This window comes from Dendroctonus ponderosae, unplaced genomic scaffold, assembly GCF_020466585.1.
Source record: "Dendroctonus ponderosae isolate FM_Combo_2020 unplaced genomic scaffold, Dpon_F_20191213v2 Dpon_F_20191213_1, whole genome shotgun sequence".
NCBI lineage: Eukaryota > Metazoa > Arthropoda > Insecta > Coleoptera > Curculionidae > Dendroctonus > Dendroctonus ponderosae.
The window spans coordinates 18,207,951-18,226,644 of record NW_026017110.1 but is presented as its reverse complement, the minus strand read 5'-3'; the positions used below and the strand labels follow the sequence as shown (position 1 = coordinate 18,226,644).

General features: G+C 32.5%; 1 protein-coding gene across 2 annotated transcripts in view; it reads left to right on the top strand.

The window, feature by feature from the left end:
- Window positions 1–18,694, top strand: part of LOC109535638 (protein shank) — a 152,211-nt gene that overhangs the window by 32,005 nt on the left and 101,512 nt on the right. Inside the window, exon 1 of one of the 2 annotated variants that reach the window (XM_048661692.1) lies at window positions 1,309–1,607. The exons of the other annotated variant lie outside the window; for it this stretch is intronic. The gene's annotated coding sequence lies outside the window, so the exon portion shown is untranslated. Of the gene's footprint in view, window positions 1–1,308; window positions 1,608–18,694 lie in introns of those variants that run through there. 2 annotated transcript variants of the gene reach the window in all.

Sequence of the window (18,694 nt, the reverse complement as noted above, 5' to 3'; positions counted from 1 at the left end):
ACATTTTTCCATTATAAGAATTAGGCCAAATCGTGTTCTTTTGACCCAAAGAATATCGCAGTACACGTTTATCATGCGCTTACAGGCCACTCTGTATATTCATTATATTCATTTATGTAATATTTTTACTTCTGCTAATTAAATCGAGTTTTTCTTCTGATCCTAAAGTTAAACAAACATTTAATTTTGTTCAACAGAAATAAAAGATATTATTTTTATTCAGTTTCCTTCCGATTTCTTTGCCGCTTCCTACGATTTTTTTGATCAGAAATGTTTCCTATTACATCAGGCTGAGGAAAGACTAAATGTTGATGACGTTATAGTGTCGTAAGTAAATGAACTTATCGATTATGCCTTTTAAGTTCGAATCTTGCTTTTGTTGATTGTGAGAGTGAATGTAAATTATACAACATGAATTGCAGGTGCGATGAAACAAATGGTTGCTAAGTTTCTAATACTCTTTTTTGCGTGTACCTCAGTTTTTGCGAAATTTGCTTTTCTGTATTTTGTTTTTCACCCTTCTCCAAGTGAGCCCAATACTCTCTTAAAACGAATTGTGGTAATCTTACATCATCACCCTGTATTAGTCTAGGCGTACTTCCAAGTAACATTCCAGTATTTGAATTTGTTATTGCAAACATTAATCCTAACGGTTTCGCGATCATAAAACCTGAATTGTCCTCAAATTTATTTATGCAACTTGTACCAAGTCTTCAGTTATAAATTTCGGTAATTACTAACAGCGCTAAATACGTTAAGACGCAACTCCTTCAGACTTTTATAGTAAAAATTCTGCAAATGCTTGCCCTCTACTTAAAGAGTTCAATTCTGTTACTGATTAAGACTTTGCTACTGATTAAGACATACAATTTCTTCGTTTAGTTCGATATTTAGCTTTTCTTAATTGGCCCTTTTTCTAGCACTGATTAGATATTTGGCTTTGCAAGCTGGTAATATCTCGGCAGGTGCCTGGAAGTATGAATATCCCTGGGTAGCAGCTTGAACATTTTCTGAACTTTCCAACAGCCGTGGCTGTCCAGGCTGTTCATAACCGGCGCTTTAATCCATTTAGATCTTGATATGTTAACGCTGATGATCAATAAACTGGGCTTAAGAGGAGCGCAATATAATCGTATTCATGGTCTAAGTACCATCATATTCATCGTAAGTTGTGCTTTGTTCATGTATTATCAAGTTGAAAGGTAGATTTTACAGCGAGCTTTAAACGATTATTTACCTTACGGGATTTAAGAAAAAAGCGATTGTGTGTATGGGAGAGAACTGTAGAAATCGCGCTGATCTGGCTAGTTGTTAGTAGGTGCTCGGTATTCGTGCTGGCCGTCGAAGAATGGTATCTGGAGGAACTCGCGGCCACGTAACAGCGCAAAGTTATTTATCTCGGGTGAACTGCGGTACAGTTTTGGCGCGTGAAGGTTCAGTGAATTTAAAAATTATTTTTGATTAGCTTTGTGCATGCCTGCAGAATAAGTGAACACACTATTATTACCATTAATGTGACCTTGTTGGATTGTTGGATTATTTACTGCCGCTTGAACTTGGTGGATTATCGACATTTATTCACAAAAGGGAGAATTTAAAATTTAAAGGTAAGTGGCATCGCACAGAAACTTAGCCGCCCATTCAAATCCTCAAACTTTTCAAATAATCTTAAATCGCTCACGGATCAGCCACATGCTCAAAGCACAAAAGTAAGCAGAAATAGACGTTCAGACTATGATTTAATTTCAAGGCTTGAGGTGTTGAACTAAACTTCTAAAAAGTCGAAGTTGGAAATTTACATAATTCGGCGTCGAAAGAAATGGAGGCGCTTATTATTCACGGAGAGGCTTTTAGGCCCAAATTAGGCATCCTAAGGTGAATAGTTGAATATCTGATTGCTAGACACACTCATTGAACTGTGGATTCTTTTCAGCCATAGCAAATCAGTTGAAAACTCGTTTAGCATTTTAAATGGATTTAAGAAGAAAAAAAACGTCTTGGAATAAAGTGATTGAACGAAATTCGAATGCTTCAATGGGGTTTTATTTTCCAAAGGTACCACTTGATGTTTTAAATCATTCTTTGAAAATGGAAACTTTTCAAGTTTTAAAACATATAGTTCTATGAAAGTCGACAGTTTTCCGGAAATTTTTGGCCGTTGTGAGAAGGGTTTTTCTCAAAAAAATATTCTCCACGGAGGCTTAAAAATCATCAGTTTCAAGCAGTGGTTGTCAAAGTCTCTTCTGAAGCAGGCTTTTCTTCATTTGGATCCTTTCTTATAATATTAAAAAACATTAATAAAAATTAACCAAACATCACAATGAATTGCATATATCTGCCTTAAGTATTGGTCAAAGTTTTGGAAGAAATGTATCAGTGTGCAATTTCGTTCTTAAGATCGCAGAATAACTTTAACAGAAGCTGCTGTTTCATTTATAAGTTCTGTGTTTTGTGTGAATACATTTATTTTAAGAAAAAGCTAATTGTATGCAATTTGTTAATGTTTCCTTTCGGTTGTTGATCGAAACTTTCAATTACAAATGTGTAAAAAATGCCCTAATTTATTTTGCAAGCCACAGTATTACTTTAACGATCTAAATCAATATTTTTCCAATTTGTGCTTATGAGATTCAGTTTTTATTTATATTTACAGATTTTTTTAATTCCAAATTTCACAGAAAAGTTGCATTTAATGGTCAATGAGATTTAGCTTGCAATTCATACCGGAGATTTGCAAATATTACTGTTATTAATTCAGCTGAGAAACTCCTATTTCTGCGTTACAATTTCATTTACAAGGCACTTTTTGCGGCTGTTTGACTTAACATCACGTAAAACGAAGTTAAATCCCGACCGATTTTTAAAATTTTCATGAATATTTCTATTCATTATGACAAATGCATTTGTGAAAATTTATTGGCAACTTCGTACCCACAAACTTTTAACGGAAAGTTGTGAAATAGCATGAAAATAATTGTTGCTTTGCATGGAAGGACGTGAAACCATGTATTTAGAAAAGTTTTCCTGTTTTTGCACAATTTCGTTAACTATAAATTACATGAATGTCCACCTTATCTACTTGCATTTCCCACAAATCCTCAATATTTACAAAACACCTTTTTTACTTCTAAATTTATTTGCAACTTGGTCCTTGAAATCCACAATAGTGCACAAGTAGAACTTCTGGTTTGTTTGTAAGAAATTTGCAAAAATGTAAATTGAGTTATTGCGTATTTGTACTTAAACCTTTCAGAACGTTCTCATTTTCATTTGAAAAAATTTCATATAAAGTATTATTCAAAAACTAAGCTTAGAGATGAACTTAGCAAATCTTCGGTTGTTTAAATTACAAACAACATAACAAGCATTTACCTTTAGTAAGATTTTTTATCCATTGCAGTTTTTAATTACAGGTCTACATAACAGACATTTGCCTTTAGTTAGATTGAAAGGCCAATCCGTTTCCGGTAGTTCTCTTTAAAGATTTTCCCATGACTACGCACAAAATTCCTATTCAATCATCCATTGCTAAAACTAGATTAGCATCTAATTGCAAAATTGCAACTATTCGATCATTATGTGAAAAGTAAATATCATGCGGGTAACTGTAATATCCAAATGGTTTGATGAGTAATTGATTTAATTTATATTTTACATCGGAACGAATCACTGCTAGGCATTTGGAATTTTTATCTGCAATTGCACTAGTTTTTTTTCATTTTTAGGTCAGTTTGCTCTATATGTAGTCGAAAACAAGGGCGCTCTGCTTTGTTATGCTAACTGCCTAATCCGATTTTGTAATTAAGCGGATTTAAAAACATTCGCTAAATTGCTTTGTGCATGCATGCGGAATAGAATAAGTGGATAGCATCCGGATAATTAGAACGGCCTTGTTGGATATTTCCTTTTTATTTCGTTGAATGAAATGCGGGTGGCTGTTTTAAATATCATTTTGCATCATTAATATTTGTTTTCACGCAAAACGAGTGATGTTGAGTTTGAAGTTTATCCTGTTTTATAAAGTTTATGATTGGCAAAGTTTAAAGTTTTTCGTGAGTTTGTCGGTCAGCATCTAAACTTATTTCAGTTATCAGGTACTTATATCTTGAGGTAATAAATATTACTATACGTTTCTGCTAAAATTTTCTGCTAATTCACCTTTTAGTGCTAAAAATGGCGCAAGATTAGATTTTCTGTTGGATAATTAACAAATAAGACACTGAAAAACGTAAGGTGTTGCACTCAACTCATTAAACTATTTTTTAATAAGTAAAATTAAGTAGGTCCCGAGAAAGCCAAGTTTCCTGGTACTCGAAACATCCATTTATAAACTGTTACTTTAATTATCAGTGTTGGTGTTAAGATTCTTTCTCCAAACGTATACGAAACAATTCATCTTTTGTTTGGCAGTAAATCCTGAAACCCCACTAACCGTAAACCTAAATCTCCTTTTTTCAAGAAATTATGCAAATGCGAAACATGCAAATAATACTCGTTTAGCGAATAGCTTCCGTATTCACAGAGCGCGTGTGACTAAAAATTCGTAAAAATAACCAGATCTGCGGGATGTTGAAGCATTAAAATTCCTTTATTTCTAATTTCTGCAGGTTTTTAGATATTTATCTTTATTTGTTCAGTTTTTTATTGTGTGTATATTGATCAGTCTGTTTTATTTACATCTACATGGAAATAGGTTTTAAAAAGTAATTATTTTTTTGCCTCTTACTGTTCTTAATTGAATGAAGAAAGGATGCGTCTCGTTAATTTACGAAATTACAGCAAACCGTTGCATATTTTATTTCGATTTCTATGTTTTAATTTTTTGCTCGATAATGATCATGGGGTCTTCAAAATAAGTTCACATGAATTTTGGAAAACAATAATAACCTAAATGATAAATTTGAGCTTTAATATCGAAATAATGTATATACATAAATAATACAAATTAGCAACAACATAAGCCGTTTGCAGATTATACTTGGCAACATCTTGTATTATTCTGGTAGAAATTTCCATATATTTAATGATATTATCTCATGGGATTTAAATGTAAATCCGTAGAGACATAAACATCCTTGAACAACATCAAATATATCATTCCGCTAATTCGACAAGCCAACCACTAATTATATAATCAAATAAAATCAGTTCCGAAATAACACTTTTCTCACCGCTACCAGTACCGCTACTTCCAGATGATGCGTTTACAAATATTTGACTGGAACTTATTAATTCATGATGGTTACTGTTATAAAATGGAAAGGTCAGTTCTACCATCGGGTATCGAATCGTATACGATTTGAATATTTTAGTAAATATTTTGTATACAAAAAAATAATTGCCAATTTGCTTAAATACCTTCCTACGCTATTAAATAGCTAGTTGTTGAAGGATTTATTCTTCAGAATGCGATCTTTTTGATAGGAACCAAATGTTTAGGAGATTGTTTTGTTAGCAATAATTGCATTAATATTTATTTCTTATATAAAATATCACTTATGTTTCTACTTCCGAAAAATCCGCAATTTTTGTTCAGGCAATTAGTCAGAACGTAATCGAAATAAAAAAACTTGTATCTCTAATGCCTCTTAATTTGGTTAAATCTGCTTTTCGATTGTTCTAGTAGATTTCTGATGATTTTACTGTCTCTTTTTTAATACATTTATTATAACGTCATTATTGGTTTGGTTTTTGTTGATTGTTTGAAATTTGGTACTCTCATCTTAAGTTCTTGCCATAAGACGTACTTTTGGTCCTATAGTTTAATGTATATATCCAGCATTATATTTTTTTCTCGATTCTCCATTCTGTAACATTTCTGTTGGTCTTTAATTAGGTATAACTTGATTATTTGCTGTTTTATCCTTTTATATTGTTTAATTTAGTTGGTCCAGTTGTATCGATTTGTTTTTCTACAAGCTTACCTTCTGGTTCCTTCCTTTCTTAGAGTTCCTGAAAATGTTGTTTCTAATTTTTTAACAATTTGTCTTTTCTTGCTATTAAATTTGCCTTTTTCTCTTAGATGTGCATCGTTTTTTGCTGCACAAATATTTATGTGCTGCTTGAAACTATTCACTTTTGAGATACGTATACAGTTCAGATGCATTGTCCTAACGTTTTGCTGAACCTCTGAAGATGAAAGACATTCATGTTTACGAAACGTTAGAAATAATTTACATTATAGACCGGCTTATAAAATGGAACATTTATTAATTTTTGCAACAATCCTCCACTGTGAAATGTTCATAATTTTTATAATTAATACTGTAAATTATTTAAATCAAACTTACAACTTTCTCGTTTAAAATTGCCGATATACTATTCAATAAGGACCGTAGCATATGGGTCACCATATGGAGAATGATACAGTAAACCGTAACTGGTTTCGGATTTATTTATTTGAAATAACGCTAACAAAAGCGGTACGAAAAGCACATGTCGACGATCTGAACTGAAGCTGAGTTTTGCATTTAAATACCAATTTAAAATGTTTCCGGTAAATACAAGTTTGCAAACGCCTCTTTATCGAGTTACAGAAAGTTGAAATGATTATTTTGTTTTCGTCTTGTATTTTATACTAGTTTTGGTTGGCCGTGATTGAAAACGATTATTTGAAAATCTTAACGATTCGCTTTTTCAAGTATAATGAAATAATAAAAAATATAACAAACATTCAGTTGCTTGTTCAGACATGTTCGCGGAAAAATATGGCAATTTTCTGGTTTTTATCCTCCTCGGGCTTAAGTGAAAAATTTGGCCCCCTTACAGACAATCTATTTACTAGCAACTTTTTTTAGTTGTGTTTCCTATTCCTTCCTAAAAATGCTGGTTTCGGCCACTTTTATTTAAACGTATATAGGTAATAACATTTTGCAACCTCTCGTTCAAAACGCTAAATTTCGCAAGCAATTTTCCGCGTTTATCGAGAAAGCTACGTACATTATTGTAAGAAAACAAAAAGGAAAACAAGAACTAAATAAAAATATCGAACCTAACTAAAAGTAACCTTAGTAATCCAAAATGTGTAGAAATATGGAAAAGTAGTCAAATTCAATGAGTGAAAAGTGATGAATGAATGCATTTTCCCAAGGAACACCAGTAAAAAAGTTGTTAGTAAAAGGTAAGGTAAGGTTGTTAGTAAAAGGTATCAAATATGTTGAACGTATTTTCAACTTCGAAAACGAACGGAATCAAAAAATTGGAAAACCATCACAGACGAAACAGTAAACACTATTAAAAAATACCTAAATAATGAAATTAATAGTGTAGTGTTTATTTAAACATCAAATAAAGCAGAAACACTAAGATAAATTGCTTGGTTTTCTAGAAAAATAAACTTCTCTTTTCTTTTGACTGACACTATACAAATGCCCATGAATATATTAAACTGAACTCGCCAGCTCAGCCTATAGGCAAATTCAAGCGTGTAAGTGGTAGATATAAACTATATTAATTTCGCCGTCAAAATGTGAACTTTTCAATAAAATGTCGCAACCTTGAGTTTGAAACAAATTTGACCACTTTAAAATGTATATCCGTGAAAATATAAATTATGCCCAACTAGTCCAGTTTTTCGGCTCGCTGGTTGTAAAAGAACACTTATTAGTAATCCACTTTAGCCTTGATCAACTTAAAATACCTGTTCTCGTATATTTAATCTGGCATATTGGCAATTATGTCGAAATCCTATGTGTGGAAACAAATTGGTGATTTATTATTGCGCTTTAAATATATAAATTGGTGCTAAAAATCATGTTAATAGTTTGGGTGATTAAGATAATCACGACCGAAAACCACAACGAACATAAAGTGCCGATATAAACACTAACATATAATTACAGTGGTCATTATATAACTTGATATTTTAGTGGCCTGTGGCACAGTTTTTTTCAATGTTAAATTATATGTTTGTTTATGCTTGTTTGTCTTATTAACTATGCACCTGATAACGAATGTATTAGTTTAATTTGACCAGCCGCAAGATACACATTTTTTAAACATTGTGGCTATGCTGTAACATTCTTTTTCAATCTAAACTAAAAAATAAACGCAATATGAAAATGATTCTAAACTGTTAAGAAAATCCGAATGTCCCCAAAAAAGGTTTTAAGGTTCCCATCAGTGTCGCTATTTATTATATGGTATATAAGAAAAATCGAGTGGATTGATGTCCGGAGCATACGGCGGTCATTAAGTGCATCAAGGATTCGTGATAGGTTTGAATGACTTTCTGATGCTAAAGATACAATCAAAAAACAAAATTATCCAGCTAATATTAATTAAATGGCATTTTAATAACGACCCTCCCCAATCATCGGTTCCATGAATGCGATGATCGAAACAAGGCATTAGCTTAATCATGGGGATTTACTTTAGAATGTCTGAATCTCCGAAATCGCATCAGCGAATGATTGATGATAGTTGCAAAGTGAAGGACATTCAGATTATGCACCTGCAGTTTTGTTTTCATGATAATCGATAGCTTTTGCTGTGCATAATTAAATCTCTTTTGTTAAGAGAAAAAAGCATTTTGACTTGCAACGCGATAAATCATGATATTTCTGACACTGATTTTTGGGTCGCCGTTGTTTTTTGCTTACTTCTTATCTTAATAGTTTGTACGTAAATTAAAATTGCCTACTTGAGTTGCGTCACGTCTGTACTAAACCATTTAACTCGAAACAAATCTGGGAAGGATTGGATCTTTTAGCATAATCTACTGTAGGGAAACGGATCGTTTTCCTGGGCTTTAGCACCATTCAACTCTCAAGGGTAGAATGCAGGGTTTATGGTAATATTTCACGGGCTTTTGGGTTTTCACTTTAGCTACGAAGGAAGTAATTAATTAAGAGAACATTTGAAATGTTGGTATTAATTATTTAAAGGCACTAAAGGAAATAATGGTGATATGATGAATTTCTTCCTCGTTTATTCATTAATATAGAGGTTGCTGAGGGAGAAAAATTAATACATCAAAACATATGCTGATAAATGCATGAAAAATGGCGTTAGAGTTACAATCTGCATTTTTCATGTGAAAAGGGTAGTTTTAAGTCAAATGGAGCGGTTCAATACCCGACAAAGAATTCTGATTGGGAAAAATTATTATCAAAGGGAATGGAAGTTTTGCAGCTACATTTTGCAAAACGCGTACAATTATGGGCCATCAGAAGGCTCCAGCTGAAGCCACTGTGAGAAAATTAATGACGAAATTTCAGCAAACTGGGCCTGTTAATGAAGTGAAAACAGAATCACGACGAAAATATCGCAGCACTAGTGCAAATGTTGAGGAAAGCCCAATCATATCAATTCGGCATATAGCTCGGGAAATTGGTATTTCCACAACCACTATGGATCGAATTTTAACAAAAGATTTGAAGCTTCATGCGTACACAGTTGAATTGGCTTAAGAGCTAAAGCCGGAAGAACATGGGCAACGAAGAGCCTTTGTTGATTGGATTTTGACACAACAATTGAACGGTGATTTTTTGACGACAATCATCTTTAGTGACGAGGCCCATTTTCATCTTGATAGCTTCGTTAATCGACAAAATTGTCGCGTTTGGGGTTCCGAAAATTCACGAGCGATCGTTCAGACACAGATGCATCAAAAAAGAGTCACTCTTTGGTGTGCATTGTGGGCTGGAGGCATCATCGAACCATTTTTCTTTGAAAATGCAGTTGGTCAAGCATTAACAGTGCGTGGTGTTCGTTATCGTGAAATGTTAACTAACTTTTTTGTGTCCAAATTGCAAAATGTGGATTTAAACATGTAATACAGCCAGAGAAACTATTGAATTACTGCACGAGTCATTTCCTGGTCGTGTTATTTCCCGTTTTGGAGATCGGCATTGGCCGCCCAGACCACGCGATTTAATGCCTTTCGACTTTTTTCTTTGGGGCTTTTTAAAGTTACAAGTTTATGTGAACAAACCAACAACGATTGAAGCCTTAAAAGATGAAACTCAAGGCTGTATCTTTAAAATACCGCAAAATTTATGCACAATGGTCTCTGAAAATTTCATGAAAACAGCACGTCTGTGCCAGCAAAGCCAAGGCGGTCATTTATCCGATTTATTCCATTCATATCCTCATGATGTGTACTTCATTTTTCAATAAATATTTCAAACTGATGCCTTAAATATATATGTTTTATTTAAAATTTAGTATTGTAGTTCTTATTGGAACACCCTTTACAACTCTCAGGAACGTTTTCAGTACATGAGGCATCAAACTTATCGTGCGGTAATTATCGCATTGGGACGCGTTAGGTTTTTTGGGTAAATTGACAAAAGTTGGCCTTAGCCATTCCGAGGGTAATTTTCCAGTTGTCTAAATATCATTGGGCGGCTTAACCCTATATCGTCTTCGTGGATTAATAGTTTTAAGGTTTCAGCGAGTACCTCACGGGACCCCACAACTTTTCCATCCTTCTGTATTAGGATGGCGTGTTTTACTTCTCCTTTAGTGATGTTAGGACTGGACTCGTTAATCTCACTTACTTGGAGGGGTTGTTCTCGTCATTCGTCACTAAACAGTTTTGTAACATACTCTTTCCAACACTTTAATTCTTCGTCGGGTCCCACGAGTTCATCTAATGAAACAAAAAAAAGTAAATAAACTACGGGGAGTTGTTTTCCAAGGTTTGTCACTTTACTGCTAGGAACATTGCATATTTGGAAAAATATCGACCTAAAAATTAAAAAATCCACATTGTTTTAACTCAAAATATTGGACAACTGGCGCTATTAAATTCAATAAAATGATATAATTAGAATTAAAATCATTAAATGTTATACTTCATAGAAAGTTGATACAAAATACAGAGTGATTGAAAATTGACGTTATTTCAGTATAATTTCAGAAATTATTAACAGTTGAAGACCGATATTATAAAACCGTTTCTAGATTTCTCTCTCAACTGTGCTTCCATTTTACGCTTAAGAAATGTGATTTTTCAAATTATTTGAATAATGATATCAACATAAAATATTGTAAAGGAAAACCAAGATCCACTTTCAGCAGTCGCAGCTTTGTCAAAAACATTTTTTATTGATATTACGCTTTCAGACACTTTTTATACGGTGCATAAAGAATCCTCTAGAAAAATTACAATAATTTTTTAATCATCTTGTAAATACAAAAAATGACCCTAAATAATTCAAATGCTATAAATTGTAGTTTATATATTGGTTCATGTGCATACCATAGTTGTAATATGCTTGTTCCATTGCATTCTTCTGCCGCACCCATATTTAAACATTCACCTACCCAGTACTTCACGAGTCAAAAACTATGATTACTGCCAAATAACACATTTATCTAAACTGGTTCAACATTTCTCAGATATCGTGCTTGCACCAGAAAAATTTCCTGTTTTGTTACTTGAACATTGCATAAAACAATTCCAAGTTGCACAATGCCTGTAGTTATTAACGAACTTGCATTAGAGCTGTGTATAAATGTATAAATAATATGCGTCTAGAATATAGGAAATAAAGGTGAGAGGAATGAATAAATCGCGGTTGTTCAACATTTAGCTGTGACTTAGTTTCGGTGTTATTTGCTTCATTAATATTGCTTTGGAACACTTTCCATTGCAGCCAGTGGGATGGATATTGCCGGAATTGCAACTCTGATTAATATGGACATAACAAGCTGACATAATTTTGAAACAAAGGAAGAGTACTTTTATATTGTCATTTTTCCTGTATAATTTTTCATTTGAAAGTAGGATGTCGTAAAAAACCATGCACTCTTTCACAGCATATTTTGTCTGTTTGTAGAATCTTTATAAATAAATTTATAAGCCTAAAATAATTGCGATTTTTACAGCAAAATTTTAACAATCCATTAGAACCCGAAGTTTTCTCTACTAGTAACTCGTGAATATACAAGGTGTTGAAGGAAATACAAAGCGTCACATTTTTGCAATTCCACATCTACTTCCAGAGGGTCCTAAATCAGCTTCGATATACAGAATCACACGAATCAATGGCAGAAAGTTTTAAAAATAATCAATACGGTTTTCAATTCGTAAAATCAACATTTTCTGAGCCAGATTTGGTTGCGAGGCAACTTTGCTTTTTTCTTCTACATCAAGATATTTGAGTCATTTGTAAACAACAAATGACCAAAGGTGATTTTTGAAAGAGAGTAGAAGAAAGGAAATTGAATTGCCAAAACAAATTGTGAATATTTATATTGTTAACGTTTTAAAACTTGAAAAATTAAAAGCATTTGTTAAAATTTGCAAATTTAGAAATGTAATTTGGTTGGTTTAATTGTTAGGTTGGCTAGAGAAAGGCCGTCGTTTCTCTACAGTTTCCAGCTGTAGTAAATTTTCATTTAAAAAATGAGATTTTTTCAAGAAACATATGTATTCTTTAGAGACAAATGTTTTTATTTGTGGGCAAATTGCATATGTAATCCAGAATGTGGAATACCAATTTATGAAAACCTATTTTTAATTATGAAAATACTCAATATCGGTTTCTTCTGTTGCTTTATGATGAATCGTCCTAATTACAATATACAGATTAATCTTCTTTGAATCACCTACAGAGCTTTAGCACGAACTAAATAGATGTCCGATTGAAAAGTGAAAAAAATAGCAATCGAATGGTAGAGATCTGGATGGAGATGGTAAAGATCTGGAAGATGAGAAAAAACGAAGAAATTTAAATAAAAATATATAATTTGAGTTGAGAAAGACATATATATTCACTAGATGGAAGTTTTGAATGCACCTATCGGGTTTCATTTGAATACATTTTGAATGGTTGGAAAATAGCATGAGAAAAGAATTGGAAAAGTTTAGCAATATAAATATTTCAAGTAGATTCACTGAGAGTCGATAAATTAAATTGAACCACATCGTAAAGTTTATTCGCTAGACAATCAGATACTTTATTAGTGAAATTGTTTAGCTCATTTGGTGGTTTGGGGTCTCTAACGTCTGAGAAGCAGTAATTTTTAAAATTTGGGCGATAGAGAAAGAAGACTGATGGCTGGGTAAGAATCGGCATATTCATTGTGATGCCAAACAGGCTGTACGACTTATTGAGTCAAATAGTGCTGGTGTGTGTAACAAATATTTTTGTGGAAGATGCTTGCAGCTTTATTTTGTTTGTCCTCATAGCAGTACGTTGCGTAAAGTGCTTGATATAGACATAGAGAGAAAAAAATTGTTGTTGCAGTCCAGAGAAAGTAATTTTAGTCCGCCTAGTTCCTCACTCAAAGGCTCAAAAGCTCTTTGCTCAGCCAGTTAAGTTCGGTATTAACTTCTGAACGGCGGTATCTTTGCCACATACAGACAGTTTTTCGTGTTTTTCTCACTTTTGCTTATTTTCAATTGATACCTGCTTTGTGTAAGAGAATAGTTAAGTTTTCCGATGCCTCATTGATATGGTGGGGTGTTATTAGGGAGGCATTTCCTCATTAAAGGAAAATTTTGTTTGAACTCTTAACTCCCGTCTTTCAAGTCACAAGCTGACTTCTGATTGTTCTTCCACTTGGTAAGCGCGGTTAAAGCTACACTTACTTAGTATCTAACAACCCATTTGAAAAGTGTTGGTCAGTTAAATAATTAATACCATGCCCTTCATTTAAGTGAGTCTTTATTCTATGAATTCGTAATATTTAATCGGATTTTCTCAAATGATGAAATATGTCTCAAGGAGATTTCCAACTATTCTCAGACGGATATAATCGGTTCAATGCCAGAAATCGAAACGACCTGAAGAGATTCATCAAGTAAAGTGTTTGAAATGACGAAGGACTGGCACATTTAATACCTACGCCACAAACGTAACATAATAAGCGACCTATAAATACTCCTACCATATATAACCCCTCGCCATCAAAGCTTTCAGCGAAATAAAGCTCGAAGAACTGAACACCTAATTGTCCGGTTTGTCCTTTGACATTTGCTTTAAACGCTTTTAACTAAACAAGGCTTGATGTATTAGAAGGCACCGAAAATGACTTGCTCTGCTTATAGAAATGATTAATTAACACCTATTATACTAATATACTGCCTACATTAACATGAATTTGTATTTATTTTATTAAATTGGATTGCTATTTAATGACTTTAATTTTGATACATGAGCAAGAGTAACTGCTGGCCATCAGACAAATTGGTTTAATCTTTCGCTTTTCATTTTCAAGTCGAATGTGTTCGGAAACTTGATTTTAAATACTATAGTATAAGCCAAAAGGCTGGATGATACACTCATTGAATTCACATTATACGCGCTTTAAATACAAGTAAACTTTTATTAAATTCCGAAATGACCAAAGCGCTTTTTTGAAGAATTACATGTTTTTCCTTTTTCTTGTTGAGAAAGTGTGGAGTTTTAATTCTGTCCTGTTTACATTACTTTTAGCATTTACCGCAAATAATCATTATTATTAAATTTTCTTTACGTCCTTTGAAACTTTGTGCGAGAATTATCACACATAAATAAACAATAATTGTAAACAGTGATAGTTATCATTCAACGCTTATATTTTTACGACTGGTAATTTTAAGTGTTTTTAGCCATAAAAAATACTGATAATAAAATACACTTTTACATCTTTCCGCTATTCAAATTCTGTCGTTTTAGGAATCCTATTTCGAATATTATTGACAGAAAATAAGCTCTAATACGCTGACCATTACTAATTACTTACCAATGCTATTATGTCTTTTAATGCTTACTAACGACGATAAACAAGCTCAAGAGCATAAAGAAAGCAAACATGCAAAGTAATTGCCATTTTTACAAGTTCTAGAATTTTTCTTTATTTCAGTTCGAAAATAATATTAAGGCAGCGTTTTCTTAATAAACTAGGAAATAATTTAATTAATTGATTAAATTGATTGATTCATTAAACAAGTGCTAAAAGGATGCATATAGACTAATTTGGAAAATGTTACTGTAAGACAGTAAACACAATTACTTAGAACAGACATAGAAAAAGCGTCATTTTATAGCATTGAAAATCGTAAGTAAGGCAGAACTCTTGCGCATAAAAAGTACAATTCTCTTAAACTACTTGCGGTTGTCTGATTAGTCAATATATTCTAATGCAATTGTTCAAAAAACTAGTTCACCGGAAAACAAAGTATTTATGGTTTAGCGATGATTCTTCCGCTCTCGAGCAGCAGTTCATGATGTAAAACGATTATTTACCAAATCGGAACTAATCTGAGTTTTTTGCCATTGACTTTTGCAGTCACAATAAATCAATTCATTCACTTTGTCATTTATTGAATAACCACAACAGTTCGTAACGAATGAATACTTCAGTTTATTGAAGATATAATTCTATTGCATCAATAGTTTTGCTATGATGAACTGGCAAGAAAATTTAAAATATTTACTTGAGAATGAAATAAAGGTATTAGTATAAATAGGTAACCATTAAAAGTAGCAAAGCACGGCAATTTTCTTTTCAGTTTTTTGCTGAAATTACAGTTTTTGATTAAAAAAATGAAAACGTTGGATTCTCCGAGAAAATTACTAATTTTGCATAATTACTGCAATATTTAATATTTGAACATTTCCAGAAAAAAAACCAGTGTGCGTTAATCGTTTTTTTGCAAGTAAAAGTTATTTTTCAATTCTACTTTCAGTGAGGATCAAAAAAGCTCTTTAAGTTTTCCTTGCCAAAATGTACAGTTTTGATACAAAAAATATTGAATTATCAGAGAAAATTACCACAATAATTAATATTTAAATATTTCAAGAAAAAACCAGTTTGAGCAATGTATTTTTTCGCAAATTTCAGTAGGAAACGAAACAAGTTTTTTGGATTTTTGCTGAAATAAACAGTTTTTGGTTAAAAAAATAAAACCGTGGTTTTATCCGAGAACATTACCGCAATATTTGATACTTTAAATTATTTTTGAATTCTACATTCTGTTGGAAACAGAAAAAGTCCTTTGAGTTTTTTTTCTCAAGTTTTTGATTAAAAATATAAAAACCGATGATTTGTCCGAGCAAATTACCGTTTTTCTGTTAAAATGGACATTGACTGATTTAGAAAATAAAAACGATTGAACTGTCTGTTCTATCGTGTTTGTTTCATACCCTGATTTAATTTTTCTTCTTGCTTATGACCTGCTAGTTATTTTTCCACATTGAGAACCATCTTAGATGCGCAAGATATGGAGCACCAGAAGTTATGTGCGGAAGAAATACAACTGTGACCGCCATCCGGTTATCTTAGAAATCATTTAAAACCGCCTCGCAAATGTACTTCCTAATCTTCGTTAATCTTGATCTATATTTTTCTAGATTTTCAACATTAAGCCAGTGGGCGAAACAACTTAAGCTCTTTACGTAACCGACAATTTACATTTTCACAGTGGGCGTTGTTTTATCGTTCGCACTGATCTAGTTTATTCAATGGGGTATTAAATTTGATTTAATTTAAATTCGTTTAAATCACGTTAAAAAAATTGCAATTTGTGATCTGTGATTATTTCGAGAACTTTAAGCAGATGTGAGACTAATCGTCTGGCCATAAATATAACGAGCTTAAATAATAAAAAATAATAGCTAGTTGCAAGATTAATTGAAAATCAACTAGCATAAATTGAGTTTTCATTTCATTTTTCTGCGTGCAAAACAGTGGGTTGGAAAATAAGTGTTTTATTGATGTAGGCGATGGTCATACTTTTGTAAAGAAATATTGAAGATCATTTAGGTAGTCATTCGAATATATAAGTTCTGAGGCATTGTGTTGGAAATCCTAAGGCTGACTTGGTAAAACTTTGGGTTCGATACCATTTAAATTTCGTTTTTTTTAAATCAAGTTCAAAATAAAGTTTTGAATGCTTTTTCCAATGCTTTTCTTCATACGATGTTGAAAAGTAGACCTAAGTTAAATATCCATCGTATAAGATCTGGTAAAAGAGGAGGCCAAATCAAAATTTGGTTGTCAATACAAGTGATCATCAAGCAGTCTCGTGATGAGCAGTTCACAAGCGATTATTTCGTCGCTCAAAGATTATTTTGCCTCTTTTTGAAATTTAGAGAGTTAAAATCATTTCACGATACAAAGGAAGAAATGCTGGCATTGTTAATGAACGTATAATAATGAAGTGTGTTTCAACATATTTGTTGGAAAAATACACGAGATGACTTAATAAGTTTTAACTCGTATATGAAGATGTGTGGAAATGTGTAAACATCCACTATACTAGATTTTCGTTTTTTGTTTTTTTATTACAAGTTTGGGCCAGATTCCTCGGCGGCTCAACAATAGCATGCTTTCTAAAATATGCTGCGAATTTTACAGGTTTTTTTCAGACCCTGCCAGCAAATATTGGAGAATATTGTGTGGAAATTTCTGCACGTCCTCGAACTAATTCCTGAGCTTTCGCTGTGAATGTAAAGTACATTCTCGTACTAATACTTGCCATTTTAATTAGTAATAACACTTAATTAACTCAATTTATATGGACCTAAAATTCCCAAAACGAGTTCAAATTGTAATCTTCTAGTAATTAATTCCGCGATATCTTACTTACTACTAAAATGAACTGTTATTGTGCTTTGAACGTTTTTTTCGGAAACGAATCAAAGATGAATTGCCCATAGCAAATCGCATTAATTGTTTCCTTTAACTAGCTTTTGTCAAAAATTGACCTTCGCGATCTTCATGGAAAACAGCTCCATTGCTCCCGGAAATTCCTAATGCGATTTTTCAATAGTTGTAATAGCTGGTTATTTATCATCATCACATTTTCTTCAGTTCTTCATTCATTCAATTTGTTTCCTCTGAAATGGCAACAGAAAGACAATTGTTAGAACAATGGCTTGGTGGGTGTCTGAAAGACAACTCTTTCAGTACTCCTCATTTTCTCGTATTGATTAGATCAGATCGTCTGTAAAACTGCTCAGCTAGCTGGTCTCCCACACATACAAAATACAAGTCTTCGCAATTCAATTATGATAAGATCGCTTTTGACACACCTTTTGTTTCTTTACATATTTATCGGTGTCTGCCTTCGGTACACCGTTGTTGTTAATGATCTGTGACTGTCCTCAAGGGCGCAATTTAATCGAAGTTTAAGGTTGAATTCTTCGATCGGTTGTTATAGCATATTTACATGAAATCATACGATATGGGATACCATTCAATGCGTGTTTTATTATTGTTTGGAGATTTTTTCATCGATTCACATTAAACGGATTTTTTGAGCCGGTTCCAAACTAGTCCGAAAGAGAACAAGTAAAACCTGATTTATTTGACGATGCGTTAAGTAAACAAAAATTTATTTAACAATTTTGTTTCATATAACATTTTACTATAGTGAATATAGGAATAGCATTTTAAATAACCGGCATTTTATCAACAAATTGTTTTTTTAAGGGGGTGCATATATTTAAGGAGTAACAAAAATACTAGAATACGTTAATTATTCTTCGTTCATCTGATTATCAAAAAAAAAATCAGTAAAGTTTTAATTTTTTTTTGTAATTTATAGGAGTATTATTAAATTTTCAGTTTACTATAATTATTCTTGGACACACAAAATTGTGACCAGATTTTAATTTGATCATGCACCAATTTCAGTTAAAAATTAATCTAATATGCGAATAAATTTTCTTTATTAATTCGTTAATGAGATGCGCGCCAAAAAAATTCACAAAAAATGCTTAATATTTTATTACTCATAAAAACGTAAGTTTTT